General features: G+C 44.4%; 1 pseudogene; it reads right to left on the bottom strand.

The window, feature by feature from the left end:
* Positions 1–2,647: 2,647 nt before the first annotated feature.
* LOC109703380 (leukocyte immunoglobulin-like receptor subfamily B member 3) overlaps positions 2,648–17,568 on the bottom strand; it is a 37,651-nt pseudogene continuing 22,730 nt past the window's right edge.

Genomic DNA, 17,568 nt, shown 5'->3' with positions numbered 1-17,568 from the left:
TTCCTGTGCTTCTGGGATATCAGGCCCACACCAGTGAGCCAGCTGTTGGGTAAGATTAGGTATCACCATTTGCCCAGGATAGCCTCAAACTGTAACCCTTCTGATCTCAGCCTCCTAAGAAGCTAATATTACAGGCATGAGCACTAGGACCTAGCTATTGTCTGTTTAAAACAATTTTTTTGCAATACTGGGGTTTGAGTTCAGGGCTTCACAATTACTAGGCAGGCATGCTAGCCCCTTGATCCATGCCACCAGTCTGATATTGTTAAGAAATCCATACTATCAAAGCTACCTACAAAGTCAAATTGATACCCATGAAAATTCCAGTAACTTTTTTCCCTGGGAACAGAAAATACAATACAATATTTGCAAAGAATTGCAAAAAGTTCCCCAACAGTAAAACAATCCTGAGAAAACAGACAAAGCTGGGGTAATGCCACTACTTTACTTCAAAATCCATTACAAGGTTACTGTGTGGAACTGGTATAAAATCACACTTACAGTCACTGGAGCAGAATAGAGAGCCCAGGCTAAGTCCATGCACTTATAGTCAATTGATTTTTGGTGAAATTGCCAAGGTCATACAGTGTGTCTACACAGTCCTTTAGTCAATTGTGCTGGGAAAACTGGTTCCTCACATGCAGAAGAATGAATGTGGAAACTGTAGGAACTTCATTCAACACATGTCAACACAAGAGAGATTCAAGAGTTAAATGTAGGATGTGAAACTGCAAAGCTATTGGAAAAGCACAGGGACCCCTGCATGACATTGGTCTGGGGGCCTCAAAGCACAGGTAGCAGAAGCAAAATAGACGTAGGGGGTTATGCCACACTAACAAAAAAATGCCTGGGAAAGCTTTTGCACCAGTCATCCTAACTACCTGGGGATGCTTAAAATAGAATTGCTATAGGCTGGCCTAGGCAAAATTGAGAAACTATCTCCAAAATAACCAAAGCAGAATGTGCTGGAGGCATGGCTCAAGGTTAGAGTGCCTGCCTCACAAGCATGAGGCAATGAGTTCAAACTCCAGAACTGCAAAATAAATAATAAATAAATACATAAATGAAATAAAAGCAGAAGACATGCAAATAAGAACATGGGAAAAACAGACAAAAGATTGGTTTGCATTGGTTGAGATGGAAAGTTTTAAATTATCTGTGAGTGCTTGAGATACATTAGTTGAGTTTGAATAATAAATGAACATTCAATCGACAACAAAAAATCCAGTGTGGTCCTTATGTAATGTCTTTTTGATACATTAATGAACCTTATTGGTGGTATTTGTTTAATGATTGACTTCTCAGTGCATGTAAGGCATTTTCCTACAACTTTCCAAGTTTTTAAAGTCTTTGCCAAGGTTATTATCAACTTTTTCATGCCTGATGAAATGCATTTGAGTATATTTCTTCTTTTCCTACTCTCAGGTGAAATTTAGGTTTGGGGTGTGTATCCACATACTTGTGTATTTGCTTTTGTGTTTCATAAGTGAAAAACATTTGGAAGAAATCCCTAAGGGAGCTCCCTAGACTGTAGTTAAGGTGAGAAAGGTTCTTATTAGTAAGTCAATGTACAGCATGTGCCACAGAACAAATGTGAACTGTGTATAAGATGGTGGTCCTGTAAGATTGCAATGGAGCTGAAAAGTTTTTATCCTCTGCCATATTTACTTTACCTTTACTGAGTTTAGATTCTTTTAGATACATGAATTCTTATCACTGTTGCCTGCAGTGTTGAAGACAGTGACACCTGCATGGGTTTTCAGCTCAGTAGCTGTAGGCTAAGCCACATGGCCTGGATGGACAGTGAGCTGTGCTGGCTGGGTTTGTGTAAGTAACTCCATGATGTTCACACGTGAAGAAATAGACTAAAGTCACAGGCATTTAAGGCATAGAAAACAATTCAAATATTGTGCTTATGCTTGTGTCCATTTTGTAAGCTACATACTGAAAATTTTTTCCCTTTTTAATCTGTGCACATAAAATGTTCATATGCTCTGTTCTTCAAGTGAACATGTCCTCAGCTCTGCTGTGTGGTTCTCTGAGGAAATGTCATCTTCTCTCTGTCTTTCTGGGTCACTGTGAGTGAAACTTACAAATGTCATTAGTGTTTTAAGATGAACTTTTTGGGTGTTATTTATATTTATCCATTTTTGTGTTTGACCTCATTAGTAACTATGTCACATTACTTCCTCCTTGTGCCTTCACTTGCAACAGGGTTTTATTCTCTGGATATTTTCTCAATATGATAGATATGAAAAATGACTTAGAAATCTTTTTCTTTACTTATTTATTTATTAACAGCTGTGATTTTCCATTTCCATAGTTATCATGTCATGGTTACATGATCACCCAATTCAATCCTCTTCTCACTACAGTTCTGTTTTCTCACATCACACATTCTTTTTCAAAAGGTTTCTTGCTTTATTTCCAAAATGTGGAGATATCTGTTATCTCTGACTATAGAATCAAAATCAGGTATGTCCCACAAGTTCTCAGAGGCTCCTTGTGATACATGAGTGCCCATGGTGGCTGGCTCATTAGTCAGTGTCTACCAAGGCAGATCCAATGTCCCCTGAGGGCCCTGTGTGGAAGGAGGAGTCAGGGTCTCCCTGGGTTGGTGGATACCAGAGCAGTGAGCTCGCTGCTCTCAACTGGGCTCCTCTGAGAGAGAGGAAAGAGGTGCAGATGTCCCCTGTCTGAGTTTCAGGCTTCAAAGCTGGGCATAGGTCACATCCTGGGGACCCTCAGGTGCAGCAGCCTAGAGAGGAGAGAGTGAGAGGGAAGGAGGTTGCTTGGCATTGAGGAACCTTGGGACCTGTGGAGGACAGGATTCACCTGACTGTCCACATCTCTATCCCCTCCTGCCTGTATGTTCTTCCTGCCCAAGAATTCCCTGGATAGTGTTTAAAAGGAGAGGCCCTTCCTTCCTAAGTCTGGAGTGGTTCACCTGAGGATAGGTCACTCTCTGGGGATCTTCATCAGGTGTTTCCTGCAGCAGAGAGACAGTGAATCAGACAGAACCTCCTGGTTCTACCTGGATCTCCACAGCCAGTTTTCTTTATTGTGGCTAGCGATCCTCTCAAAACTTGAAGATTATGTCATTCCTGATGGGGTCTTCAGGGGCTTTATAAGACCTCTTGAATCTCTTCATTCTCTTCCTTCAGTTTGGAGGACTCATCCTAACACTCTGACCCTTGCTCATTTGATCCCAGTCACATGATTCATCTTCTTGAAAGAGTATTTTCCTGCCTCAGGATCTTTGCACTTGCTGTGCCACCTGCCTGCAGAAGCTGTTCCACTAGATGTGTGTGTGGCCTTTCTGGGCTGCTTCTCAGAAGACAGCTTGTCAGAGTTCCCCCTGTAATTCACACTGGTCCTCTCTGCTCCTTGCTCTCTTTTCTTTGTTTAATTTCCCTGACAGAACTTGCACTCCTGACACCACATTTACTTGCACCTCTTCCCCTGAATCTGAGGGAAGCTTAGGGCAGGTGGGCAGCTGTAAATGGTCCTGTATCTACACTGCTTACAGCGAGCTTGGTTAAGATGGGGCTCCTCTGTGTCACTGGGTGAAGGAGTGGAGAGGGCTATTTACTTATATCTTCCTGAGATCCAGGAGCTGGGAACAGAGGCTCAGCAGCTGGAAAGAGGCCAGAAGGGAGAGGGTCACAAGGTCACAGAAAATCAGGAGACAGATGGACACAGCAGAGAGAGACAGGAGGCTCCAGATGGGAGGGGTCAGCTGTGGACGTGGCTGAGAACTGAGGGGAGGTCAGGGAGGCTCCCTTGAATGAGGGACAAGAGAAGACTTGGTGCCCTAGAGGATGGGGGGTGCCCTAGAGTGACAATAATTCTCGCCTAAATGTCCACCTCTACCCTTTCAACATGCTGTGTGTCTTTCACAGAGGCATCTGTGGGAAAAGAACATGTGGGTCACCTCCTGCCAGAGTCCTGGGGTTTCTAGTCCCACAGACCCTTTGCTGTCCTTGATGGGAGACAAAGCCAGGGACCATTCCAGATCCACAGTGTAGGGTTCATTCTGAGTCAGTCAAAGACCAGTCCCTTCCTTCTTCCCTCTATGGTGTTGAGCCTTTGGGCATCTCCCTCTCAAGGTCCCTCTTCTTCTCACAGAGGTTGTCTTTCTGGACAGCAACAGCTGGGCTGAACCTGGGGGGACAGGGAGGGGTCAGGTGTCAGTGAGGGATGGCAGGTGGGTGAAGGTCTGGGTCCTTGGGCAAGAGTTACTTCTTTTGTAGGCTTCTGTTCCTGGGCAGTGACTCCATGGCTCCTGAAGGACAGTGGAAGTCTGACTGTATGTGTGGGAGGGCAGAGTCTCTGGTCAGGAGGGCCCACCCTACAGGACCCCTGAGGGGAGGACAAAGATTTTAAAATACTGGGCAGTTGTCCACATGTTTTTGAGATGAAAAAGCTCAGGGAATTCCTAAAATTTGCAAAGGCACCAGGATCAAGTATTATTTCCTGTTCTAGGTTTTCTGATCTGAGAATCTGCAGAAGGGTTTCTAAGCTGTCTTGTTCAAACCTGGATGTTTTCCCTGGGTCTCCTGCCCAGAATTCATCCTTGACTGGCCCTCGAGAGATTCCACCAACAACTGAGGCCCAGGTCACTCACTCCATATTCACTTGACCTCCTGCCTTTTTCCTGACGCTGGTGTCTGAGGATAGAGAGGAGGAGGTGGAGGAGGAGGAGGAGGAACGGGAAGAGCATTAGGAGAAGGGCACTGAGACCCCAATGAGAACTTTTTTTGTATTCCTCCAGTCCTTGAGGGCAAGTGATATCATGAAGAAGGAACAATGCTGCTTAACTAAGCAACTACTGTGTACCAGGCCCATGCTGAGTATTTGTAAACTTCACCTCTGACCATCACACTCCAGGAACTTGGCATTGCCAATCCCACCCAACCAGTTTGCAGAGGTGGTAACTGAGAGAGCAGAACTGAGGTTGGACCTGGGGTATCTGACTTCCAGCCTTCTTTCCTCTGCCAGAGCTGAGGCCCCTGAGCTGGAGGCAAAAAGACTGAACACCACTGACACAGCCTTGTGCCCCTTTGTGCACAATGTCACCACAGTCTCTTGCTGCTCCCCGCACATTGTCACTGTCACTGTACCATTCCCCATCCCACACAATGTCACTGTCACTGTGGCAGAGCTGACAGGCTTAGGATGTCTCCTCTACCATGAGTGCTACAATGTTAAGCTCTTCAAGGCCCTTGAAGTTCTGGACCAAGTCTTTATACTTGGAGAACCTGAGGCCCAAATGGGATAAAGTCTTGTTCAAGTCAATGTCTCCAAGGGAGGCTGCATTAACCCCATAGCTCAGCTTCTTCCCTCTATTCCCCACCTCCCAATAGATCCCCTCACTTAAGGTTCTGGGGTCCTCACTCTGAAGAAGAGGGGCTGATGCTCAGGGCCTGTGGGAGTGGATGGGAGGTTAGGACTCCCTGCTCCCCACCTCCACCTGACTGCTTTCCACTCAGCCTGTTCCTCAACATCTCTCTCTGCTTGCCCACACCCTCATGCAGTCCAGCCTTTAAGCCACTGGGGATCAGGGGTATTTGCCCACAGTTTTTCCCAATATTCAAATGTCTGAACACAGGTAGAGCTGAGAAAGAAACTAGGACTTAGATGGCTATATCTCCAGGCAGCCTGGGGACCCAGGACACTCCTTGTTCAGAGGCCACTGAGGCTCACTAGCTGTTCAGATGGACCCTGAATGTGGGGGTCTGGGTCTCACAGAGGGTCCTATGAATGAGGATATGAGGATGGTAAGGCGCTTGGTCTGCATCTGGGAATCCTGTCTTTGCTCACTCACTCCCCTGCATCTACCCTGTGGTTTCCCCAAGACCCTTCCTTTGCCCACCTAGATTTTTCTCAATTCAATAAGGTGGAGGGTTTGCATTTGCCTGGGAGACCACTCTTGTCCTCCTCTATGAGGGACGAAGCACCCTCTAGCTTGTCCTCCCTAGGTCCCCACACTCTTATTCCTTCCAGAACTTCCAAGAAGCACAGACCAGAGTGAGTCGTTTGTCTCTGAGAAGACAGGGTTAGGAGTGAGTCACATGAAAACCATGAGCTTCAAGGGGTCACTGTGCTGTAACAATGGGAAGTGGGATGAGCTTTGAGACCCATAACACTTGTAGGTTCCCCCAAGGGCTGAGGTCACAACCATCATGGAGAATTCTGCCTGATGCTGTTGAGCTCGGGACTTTGATCTGAAATTCAGTAGGGGACCAGCTGCTCCCTCCTTGGACAGAAGGAAAGTGTCCATCAGGCTCTGTGACTGACACAGCAGTCTGTGTCCTGGGGACACAGTAGTTTCTGGCTTCACCAAGAACAAAGGTTTGTCAGGGAGCTGTCCTAGAGAGAAGGAGGAATATGAGGGCCTGTCCTACCTTATTCTGAGCAGAGACCTCTCCCACTAGGGAGGGTGTCTGATCACCTCTTTGGCTGACTTTGTTTCTCTGACCCTGTATCTAAATTCTCCCTACCTCTCTCCCTCTCTGACAGCCCCACACCTGATCATGGTCATTCTCAGAGCAACCCTAAAATCTGATTGATATTGCTTGGCACCTCACCTGTGATCAGGATGTCCACAGGGTTACTAGGAGCTGACCACTCAGAAGAGAGGTTGTGTGTACCATACCATCTGTACTGGCCCCCATGGAAGCTACTCACAGGGCCCAGAGGGAAGTTGACCTCAGACAGCCCAACCTGGGGCTACTGTCCAGGTCGCTGGGGGATGTCACACCCACCCTGCTTGCACAGAGCAAATTCATCATAGATGATGTCAGAGTGACACTGGAGAATCAAGTTCTCTCCAGGGTACAGAACAGGACCCTGCCTAGTCAGGAGCGATGGCATTCTGGACATAGCTGGAAGGAAGATGACCAGGAACTGAGGTGATGCTTCCTGCCAAACACCTCCCTCCTCCCATCCTGTCTGCAGGTCTCACTATCACACTCTGGGTCTCTGACTCAGGGTACTCAGGCTACTATCAGGCCCCCTCCAACTGGGGTTCCCTAGAAGTAGGGCTCATGGAAACGTGTTTGTACTGCCCCAAGTGATTTGAGTCGTTACCTGAAATATGTAGTTCAAGGGGGTCACTAGGCTGTGAACACACCTGAGATTGGCCCATGTAATAACCTCAGCATCCAATCATTCACCTCTGGCTGGTAGTCACAGGGCCCACAGTGATCAGGACCTGGAACTGCCCACTGGGTTATTGCTGTGAGTCCAGGACACAGGAGAGCTTGTGTTCTTCTTTCATCAGAATGACCCTGCTCTGAAGCACACTGGAGGGTCACATTCCCTCCTGAGGTCACCACAGGGCATGGTAGGGCTGAGAGACAGGGTTTGTTGTAGACTTCTAAAAGAGAAGGAGGTAGTGTGTCAAATGGGCTCACACTTCCCACATTATCCCTAGCCGGGGTGGGGGGATTGTGAGAGGGGGACACCTCTGAGAACAACCCGCTTCTTGAGAACAGAATTTGCAGCAGGGCCTTTGAGGATCCTCTCACCTGTCACCACCAGCTCAAGGGGGACACTGTGCTCTGACCATCAGCTTGGGTTTGGTAATAACAGTAATATCGCCTTGTATCATAGTCTATCATGGATTGGATGGAGAACTTGGTCTTGTTCCTAGACTGCAGCAGGGTTTATCTTTTCCAGGGCTCTGAGCTTCCCTCTTTATGCAGATGGTATTCCTTGGCCTCCAGGGTCCCCTCACATGAAATTTTCACAGGGCTCCCCCAGGTGATCACAGAGCCTGATTCAGCTGAGAGGCTGGGTTTGGGGAGGGTCCCTGTAAGGAAGCAGGTGAGAAGGAAGCATATCTATTCTAATCATGGCACAGCGAATGTTGTACTTACAGATGATATTTAAGCAGATCCCATCAGCACAAAGACAGAGGACCCACATGCAGAACAATCAGTCTTCTGGACCATCTATTTTTCCCTTCCACTGTCCCCTGAGTTTCTATATCACTGGTCCCCTGTCTCCCACACTCTGTCAATGGGTTCAGGACCCTGGCTCCCCTCAGGTTACCACACACCAAGTGGCCTCCCTTGGGATCTGTCTCAAGTCCAAGGTCATTCAAGGGAAAAGTTGGGGCTTCCTCACCTGAGACATGGAGCTCCAAGGGGTCACTGGGATTTGATCACAAATAGGGGTTGTTTATGACAGCTATAATATCTCAATGTCCACCTCTAGTTTGGATTCACTGGGCCCACAAGGAACAGGGCTTGGGACTTCCCATTGGGAAGATTCTGTGAGTTCTGAGTTCAGAAGAGCTGGTGTTCTCCTTCCTGAGTCAAAATGAACCTGAGAAATTCCTGCATTGAGACACACTGGTGAGTCACAGTCCCTCCTGAGGTCACCACAGAGCTGAGAGTCTGTGTTTTCTGTAGGCTCCTAGGAGAGAAGGAGGCAGTGTGTCAAATGCCCTCACACCTCCCACATTATCCCCTGGGTTGAGCTGTGAGAGGGGGACACCTCTGGAAGCTGACCTCCTTCCTGAAGGCAGGACCTGGGGTTGAGACCCGTGTTTGTCCTCTCACTTGTGGTCACCAGCTCCAAGGTGTCACTGAGCTTTCAACAGCCAGCAGGGCTATGACAGTAACAGTGATATTTCCCTGCATAGTTCTCTTACATGGATGGGATGGAGAACTTGGTCTTATTCCTGGGTTGCAGTAGAGTCGGTTTTGACCAGGGTGCTGGGTTTCCCTCTTTATACAGATGATATTCTTTGGCCTCCAGTGTCCCCTCACACTGTATAGTTACAGGATTCCCCCGAATGTTCACAGAGCCTGGTTCAGCCCAGAGGGTGGATTTGAGGAGGACCATTTTCATACATAAGTACAAAATATTTCCACCATATTCGTCCTTCTTCACCTTTTCCTTATACCCTCCTGTTGTCTACCCCGGACAGTACTTGTTTCACTTCATGTCTGTTATTTATTTTCTTTAAAAAAGATATTTTCATTAATTTATATTACATTTCAGTATGTACGTGTATTATAAAACGAATTAGTTCATATTTACCTTATTCTCCCTCTTACTCCACTCTCTTTCTTATGGTGACCTCAACAGAAGATTCTGTGAGTTCTGAGTTTTGACTTTTTTGTACAAGGACTCATGGCTGTGTTTCCTTTGATTTTTGGAGGAGACAATGGACATGGAAATTTCTTCAATGTTGGAGCCATTAAGACTTTAAAAACTCTTGGAGATAGACATGAAGACCGTCACCTGGACCTGAAGGTGAGATGTCTGCTGCCCTCCCCAATGGATTAAGCTATTGCTCCACGTACAGGTGAAAATTCCTGGTGGGCAGACAGGAGCTCAGTAGGTGGCAAAGGCCCTGGGTCATCTCACTCTGCAGGGCCCTGAGGTGGAGCAGGCAGGATGGAGCTGGAAGGGAAGGATTGTAGGAGGCCGGGGTCGCTGTCAGACTCGGAGAATCTGAATAGGCCACACAGGTTGCAAGGTAAGGCGGGATGGTGCAGACAGGTGACTGATTTGGAATTGAAGTCAACCCTTCCTGAATGTGGAGTCTAGGGAGGTTCCCTCACTAATTGACCCTCAGAACTGCTATGTTTGAGAGACGGAAGGTGCTCCCACCTCTAAGGTGTGTGAGAACATTGAATTGGCGTGTGAAGGGGTGGAAACAGGGCCTGGTGCTCAGACTGCAGCTGACAAGGGCCATCGCACCCTCCCTCCCCACCATGCAGTGCTTAGTGATCTAAGACCCACGATCGTCTTCTTATCTCATTTTATAACTTGCCAAATTACAATATGGAGGATATTGAGTGTTTGGAAAGAGAAAATGAGAAGGAAATTACTGTCAGGATGGAGAGATTTTGTCAGATCTTCAGGAATTTCAGGAAGTTGATGGTTCACCTCAGCACGTTCTACTAAATAACCGATTAATCACTTTATATGTCCATCTGTCTATTTGCCATCCAGCAATGCAGCAACTGATCTATTGATGAATAGTTGCATTCATCCATTCATCCATCATAACCTTCTTCCATGTATCCCTCCTTCCCTCCATCCATCCGTCCATCCATTCATCCATCCACACATTTATCTATTCACCCATCCATCCATTTTTGATCTGTTCTTTCCAACTATGTCCATGGAAAGTTGAATGCATTTCACACATTTTCAAAGAATATAATTGAAATATGTGATAAACAAGAATCTTACTGTGTTGAGATAATTTGTCTTGGGAAAGACAGACATGGTAATCAACATTTAACAAGCATATATCTACATATAAAACACGTGTTGGGAGGTACAACATTACGCAGTTAGGAGATAAGAAGACGGGGATTCAGCCAGTCTTCTGGAGATATTGGTTTCATGAAGTAACATTTAAGGGAGGAGTTGGAGGTTGAAAGCAGTGTTCCACCTACCCTGGGTGAGTGTTTAGAATTCCAAAAGAGAGAAAACACTTTGAAGATGAGTTTTCCCCATGTTGGAACCCAATTAACAAGAGTGTTCTGTCAACACTTATCCCTTGGTTTTCTCTGAACTGACTGTAACATCTTTCTTATTCCTTTATTATTGATAAGTTAAATAAAGCCATGATTCTTTTATATCAGTATAACTAGTTTACATTTTTTAAACTAGTTACATTTGTTCATTTACCAACAAATATTGAAGGAAAGTAATGGTGTTGTTAGCTTCCTCCTGTCTGGGTGTCAACGTACTGTTTCTGTTAGTAGAAAACTAAACAACTCATGTGCCATGCTGCTTTCTAGGTAGCCAGGGTGACACCAAAGCCCAAAGTTTTATGAAGTGTGAGTTTCTATACACAACAGTGATCAGCCACAAGGAAAGCAGGTATATGACATGAATCTCAACTTTTCAACAATCAGGCAGAGCAAGACAGCAAGGAATTAAGTGTCTCAGGCATACAAAGCCACCTCATGTTTTAATCACATAAGGAATTTTCCCAAAACTATGTTCCTAGCTTCACAGTAAGGGCCAATTCCACATGGAAGACCTTGTAAAGTCACTGTAAAGAAATGATACACTTTCAAGGTGATGAATATGCTAATTACTCTGAATTGATCACCACCCAGTGTGTACATGTGTTAAAATGTCACAGTGTACCTTATTGGCATACAAAGGCTATGTGCTATCGACAAACAACAAAATGTTTTAAAAATGTTGATAAACTCAACACTCCTAGGGAAAGCCCTCCTGCACACATCTGCTGACACATGAAAGGCTATTTCTCTCTCTTTTCTTTTAAGCTTGGTGTTACTATGTCACCCACACTGACACAGAATTTGTGATCCCCTTGCTTCAGCTTTCCAAGTGTTGAGAGTGTACCACCATATCTGGTTAAGGTCATTCTTCTTGTAAAATGAAGCACAGACTTCACAAAAATACAGCTCCAGCTGCTTTTCCACTTTATTCTGGGCCCATCTAAGCTTCCTGTGTAGAGATTTTCCAAGGTTGTTCAAAATGACAGGTAAGTTCAAGTGCATCCTGAGTTTCCATGTTGGGTTCTCAATGTGCTCCTTCAGGATGAAGCCAACCTCTCCCATCTAGATGAGTTTACACACTGTGTGGTCTGGAGGACAATGTCTGTCAACTAAAAGGGCAGTGGTCACTGAGGTCTAGACCAGACTCACGGACATTAGGAGCTCTGGATGGGTGTTTATACATCCACATTCTGAAGAGGGAATTTTCTAATTATCCACTACTCTGGGACACTGTTTGCCCTAAGAAGAAGGACAGTGGATGAATAAGAACAGTGGATGAATAAGGACAGTGGATGAATAAGGACAGTTGATGAATAAGGACAGTAGAGCCTCCTAACCTGTTTGCCCTGAGTCCTTCACGTTATCTTTCCTTCTCCTAAGAGAGTCTTATGAAAGTCTTTGCTTACCTCAACTCCCAGCTGAGGGTGAACATACAGTGGTCCCTTCTCAATTTTCTTCAAGGTTCCTGGAATCCTGGGATCACACCCAACCTCTCAGCTTTGGGGATATTGGGAGTTGGTTTTACACCCACAACTCAGGTGAGGGAGGATGGGAATCCACAGACTCAGGAATGCTTAACTGTACTTTCCCCTGATTTCCAACTAGTTCTAAACTAGCTAAACTCCAGCTTTATCACTTGAGGTGGGCATACCCAGAAACCCATTCCTTCTAAATACAGAATGTGTGTATGAGTATGTATGAATGTGTATATGGGGAAGGAGTGTTCTAGGCTGACCTAGGCTAGCAGATTGCCCAAGGGATAGCTCGAGGAAGGATGGCAAATGGCAGCAGAAAGAATATTGGAAACAGAGCTGAATGGAGGACCCTGGGAATTCTTGGACTGGCAGGCTATCTGGATGTAGTACTTTGGGATGAACTCTAAAAGGTTTGACTCTATCAGTGTTCAGCAGCTGCCCCTGGAGGAGATCTGGTCTCTCTGTGGTTTCATCACTGTGCACATACATCCTCTGCCTTCCATGACAGCCTTACTGAGTGACAGCATTTCACCCAAGGCAAGAAGGACCGAGTCTGGTGATCTGTGCTTAAGTAGGTACAGGATGAATGTGTCCTGCTGTGCCCTGCAGTCTATTCACTGTGCTGGATCTGACGATCTGACTGGATGTGTTTGCAGGACAGCCAACAAAGGACTAAGCCTTGGTGGACCATGAGAATTTCATCAGCTGCCCCCACCTGACTCAAGCACCAGGGAAGCCCAGAGCCACTATGAGGTAGAAGTTACCATCCGTTTGGTGAGGGAGAATCTTGTGTAAGGTTTGTAAGCATGTGTGCCCTTACCAGTGCATTCTGTTCACACACCAAGCTTTGGATGAGTCTGAAGAATCTCTGGGAACACTGACAGGAGCCTGGACTGGCTTCCCCAAAGGCCATCCTGGTGGTAACATAGGGAATGTCTCTGAAGAATGATGGGAACTGCCTAAGCCTTGTTGTCATTGCCACCCTCCCCAAAGAGGCATCCCAGCAGGTGGACGTGAACTTGGTGAATAACAAGTTTCTGGTGAGAGAGGCCAGCTTTAATGTCACCACCACCAGCAGATCTGTGGCACCAGGGAGCAGGGCAGTGTGTAGTATCTCCTGACCATGGCTCAGGTAGGAGCCCTACCAGACTGTGGGCTGAGTCCTGGGCACCTGGGCACGCACCTGTGCTTCAGGTGCTCAGTGGGGTAGTCTTCAGGCCAGAAGGGCCTCTACACTGCAGTCACCCTGCACATGTTCTGGGCTCAGCCGTCCCACTCTGTAATAGCAGAGGGAGGTATGCAGTTGCTCTCCTACCAGGCTTCAGTGGTGTCTGAGGGGGAGACCTGGCACATCATGGAAATCTCCTCCCTGATGCCCTCTGGATGTGTGCAGGTGTCTGAGACCTTCCAATTCTGCTTCAAACCTGGAGACTGATTGTCCAAGAATTAGGGACTTTTCCAAAGAAGTCTGCCAACTGTGAGCATTAGGGAGATCCACATTCCTGGGGCTGACACAGGCCTCTGACATTGCTGTGCTGTACTCATCTGCCCTGAAGGACAGTAATGAACATCTGTTTAATAAAGAGGCTGCCTCCAGCTCAAGAAAAGCAAAACTATGTGATGTTTAAAAAAAAAACACAGTATTTACAGGTTGGTTGCTTGAAAACAAATATTTGTTATTTTAAAAAGATTTTCCTTAACTAAATAATTTGTCAAATGCAAAACAGAAGTAATGTGCTATAGATTTATTGCTTATATAAAAAAAATAATAGCTGGGTGATGTGGAACATATCTTTAGCTCCAGCACCTGGAAGGCTGTGGCAGAAAGACAGAGAGCTCAAAATCAGCCTGCACTACATAGTGGGATTCTGTCTCAAACGAAAAAAAAACAAGTTTAGTAACCCAGCACTGCAAAAGTGAAACAGAAAATAAAAAAGTAGCCCAATTTCTTACCTTAGGAAAAGACTAACAAGCCAAACTAGGGGAAAGAAAAAAAATAATGATTAGTGTGGAGATATATAAAATAGAAAATGGAGAAACAGTAGAATCAACTAAACAAAAATTTGTTCTCCTTTTTTTTGTTCTTACCTCAAGGGTTTGAACTCAGGGCCTCACACTTGCGAGGTAGGCACTATAACACTGGAGCCCCTCCACTTACCCTTCTTTGTGTTGTGTATTTCCAAAACAGGGTCCTGAAAACTACTTGATGGGGGCTAGTTTTGAATCACGATCCTCCTGATCTCTGCTCCCTGAGTAGCTAGAGTTACAGGCTTGTGCCATGGGTGCCTGACTAAAAACTGGTTCTTGAAAAAATCAACAAATTGACAAACTTTTAACTAGATTTACCATGAAAAGTAGGGAGCCATCTCAAATTACCGAAGTTACAATGGGAAATGATGATGTTTCTACAGACCTTATGGAGAAATAAAAAAATGATTATGAGAGCATATTATGAACATTTGTAAAACAGGAAATTAGATAACCTAGATAAAGATGATAAATTCCTAGAGACAAATCACTGACACTGACACAGAAGAAATACAAAGTTAGAACCAGTAAACAGAATGAATTAATTAGTGAAACACCTCTCCACAAGGAAAAGCCCAGGAATAGATGGCTTCCTTGCTGAATTCTACCAAACATTAAAGAGATATGAACACCTTCTCAAAATGTTCCAAAAAACAGAAGAGCAACCACTTCCAGTCTCATTCCATGAGGCAAACATTACTCTGATGTCAAAGCCAAGCAAAGGCAGCCTCAGAAAACCATCAGTCAGTGGCCCTTGTGAACACAAATGCAAAATTTCTCAGCAATCCTAGCTACCCAAATCCACTGCATGTTGAGAGAATTTTCATCATGGCCCAGTGGGATGTATTCCAGGAAAGCAAGGTTGTTTTGACACACTTAAGTCAAGGCAATGCACTGTATGCACAGAAGGATGAAAGGAAGGCATGATCAGCTCAGTGGATTCAGAGCAAACACCTGACGGGTTCCAATACCCTTCAATCAGAGGGAACAAAAACATTTCCTCAGCATAAGTGAGGGCATTTTTGAAAATCCCACAGCTGACATTCTCAGTGGTGAGAGGCTGAAGGCTTTCCCCCAAGTTCTGGTATAATATCAGGAAGCCACTTTGGCCATTTCTTCTCACCCTTGGACTAAGGTTTGAGCTAGAGAGATTAGGCAAAGATGAGTAAAACATTTAAACTGAAAGAAAATTAAAACCACTTAATTTTAACCACAACTGTGTTCTCTGATGACACGACCTTATACATAGACATCAGCATGCAAAAAATCAATTAGTGATTTGAAAATTAAGAAAATGATTGTGTTTACAAAAGTGTAAAAAGAATAAAATATTTAGGAAGTGACTTAACCAAAGGGCACAAGACTTAGATGGTGAAAAACTACAAACTAGCATAACTGAAAGAAATTAAAGGAGACTTTCCTAAAGGGAAATACCTCCTGTGTTCATGAATTCAATGATTTAATATTGTTAGGATGGCAACATTTTCCCAGATGATTTATAGATTAAATATACTTCCAACCAAAGTTCTAACAGCACTTTTTGTAGAAATGGAAAAGCTTGTTTGTTGATGTGTTATTTTTCCCCAAGCTGAACTCAAACCACAGTCCTGCTGATCTCTCCCCTGAGCAGCTTGGATTACAGGTTTGAGCCACCATGCCTAGCCTACAATGAGGCTTTTTCCTCCCCTTGGTGGTACTCAAGTGTTGTACTCAATGCCTTGTGTTGAGCCACTCCACCAGCCCAAAGGCAATTCTTAGAGAAAGGAAAACTAAGAAAATTTGCTGCCAGCAGACAAGATGTCAGAGAAATGCTACAGTAAGTACTCCAGGAAAAATGGCAATAATTCCAGAGGGAGGCATGAAAATTAAAAGAGCAGAACTAGAACTAGGCATGATGGCAGATGTTGTAGTCCCAGCACCACAGGAGCTGGGATGGTAGGACTCTTGAATTCAAGAGCAGCCTGGCAGTGTAGCAAGACCCTGTCTCAACAAAGACAAAACCAGAATGAAGAAGGAGGGCTGGCTGGCAGAGTGGTTCATGATAGAGAGCCTGCCAGCAAGCACAAGGTCCTCAGTTCAAACCCCACTACTGCCAAAAAATGGAAAAGGGCAAACAAAGGTAAATGTATTTTTCTTTCTAACGTTCTTTAATGTAACCAGGTGCCAGTGGCTCTTGCCTATAATCCTAGCTACTCAGGAAGCAGAGATCAGGAGGTTGTGGTTTGAAGTCAGCCTGGGCAAATAGTTCTTGAGACCCTCAGACCCTACCTCGAAAAAACCCATTACAAAAAAGGAGTGGTGGAGTGGCTCAAGGTGTAGGCCTGAGTTCAAACCCCAGTACCACAAAAAAAGAGTTCTTTAATGTATGCATGGTTGTTAAAATAAAAATTCTAATTTTTTCTGGTGACATTTTCAATGTATTAGATATGGATATAATTATGTGCATAGATATTAGATATAATACATATAACAATTATAACAAAAATGCATGAGGATAAAGACCTTACACATTTGTAAGATTCCTATATTTTCCAGACATGAAAGTATAATTATTTTTCTCCTTCCTTCCTTTTTATTTTTTTAGGTTTTTGAGACAGGTCTTGCTATGTAGCTCAGGCTGACCTCAAACTCTCAGTCCTGTTGCCTCAGCCTTCTGTTGAGATTATTGGTGTAGGGTGCTCAATTCGCAATATTCCTTTTTAATTTGAGTAAAGTGTGTTTACATGATTTTATGCTTCCTATACACACACTTGTGTCAGCAATATGTGATGAGATCTTCTCACCCTGTCAGTTCTTATCATTCTGTTTTGGTTTACATAATTGGTTGGTAACTCTGATACAAGAGAAGTCACTGAACAGAAGTGACTTGGGGCCGCTCCCAACACTAGGCAGAAAGACTTGAAATTCTCACTTTAAAAATGATGGTAGCAGGACTAGAGGCTCAAGCAAAGCCCTGAGTTCAAACCTCACAGTAGCACCAAAGAAAAAATGATGATAGTGGAGATTTTAACAGTATCTGTGTAAGTGGTAGGAATTCCCCTTAATTCTGAAGTATTTTTATTATGAAGGATTGTATTATTTTATTGAAAGCTCATCTGCATCTACTGAGATGATCACTTTTTTTCCCTTTGGCAGTGTTTTTATTTATCCATGTAGGTATGTAAGAGATGATAAATTTACACATTCTGTTAATGTGTACAATTCTCATGATTGATTCATTTTGTTTGTTTTTGTTTTTTGGCAGTACTGTCCCTTGAATTCAGAACCTCATGCTTGCTAGGATGATTATTGAATTTTAAACTTGTATTCCAAACAAAATTAAAAAGGAAAACAAAATGAAAACACCAGTGCAGTCATAATATATTATCCTTTTTATATAGTAGTGACTCTTATCTTTGAAAAATTAGGGGTCAAATGTATGTTATGTGAGTGATTGTCCTGAGGCCTCCACGTTCTGTGGTTTTCTTGTCAAGTTTTGATATTAATTTCTTCCCAATCTGGTAACTGTGTTCGGCTGCATTTCCTCTTTTCTAGTTTTAGAAATAGTCTGTGTAACT

This window comes from Castor canadensis, chromosome 16 (assembly GCF_047511655.1).
Source record: "Castor canadensis chromosome 16, mCasCan1.hap1v2, whole genome shotgun sequence".
Lineage (NCBI taxonomy): Eukaryota > Metazoa > Chordata > Mammalia > Rodentia > Castoridae > Castor > Castor canadensis.
Note: the sequence above shows the minus strand (reverse complement) of the source record. Positions and strands in the feature narration are given on the sequence as shown.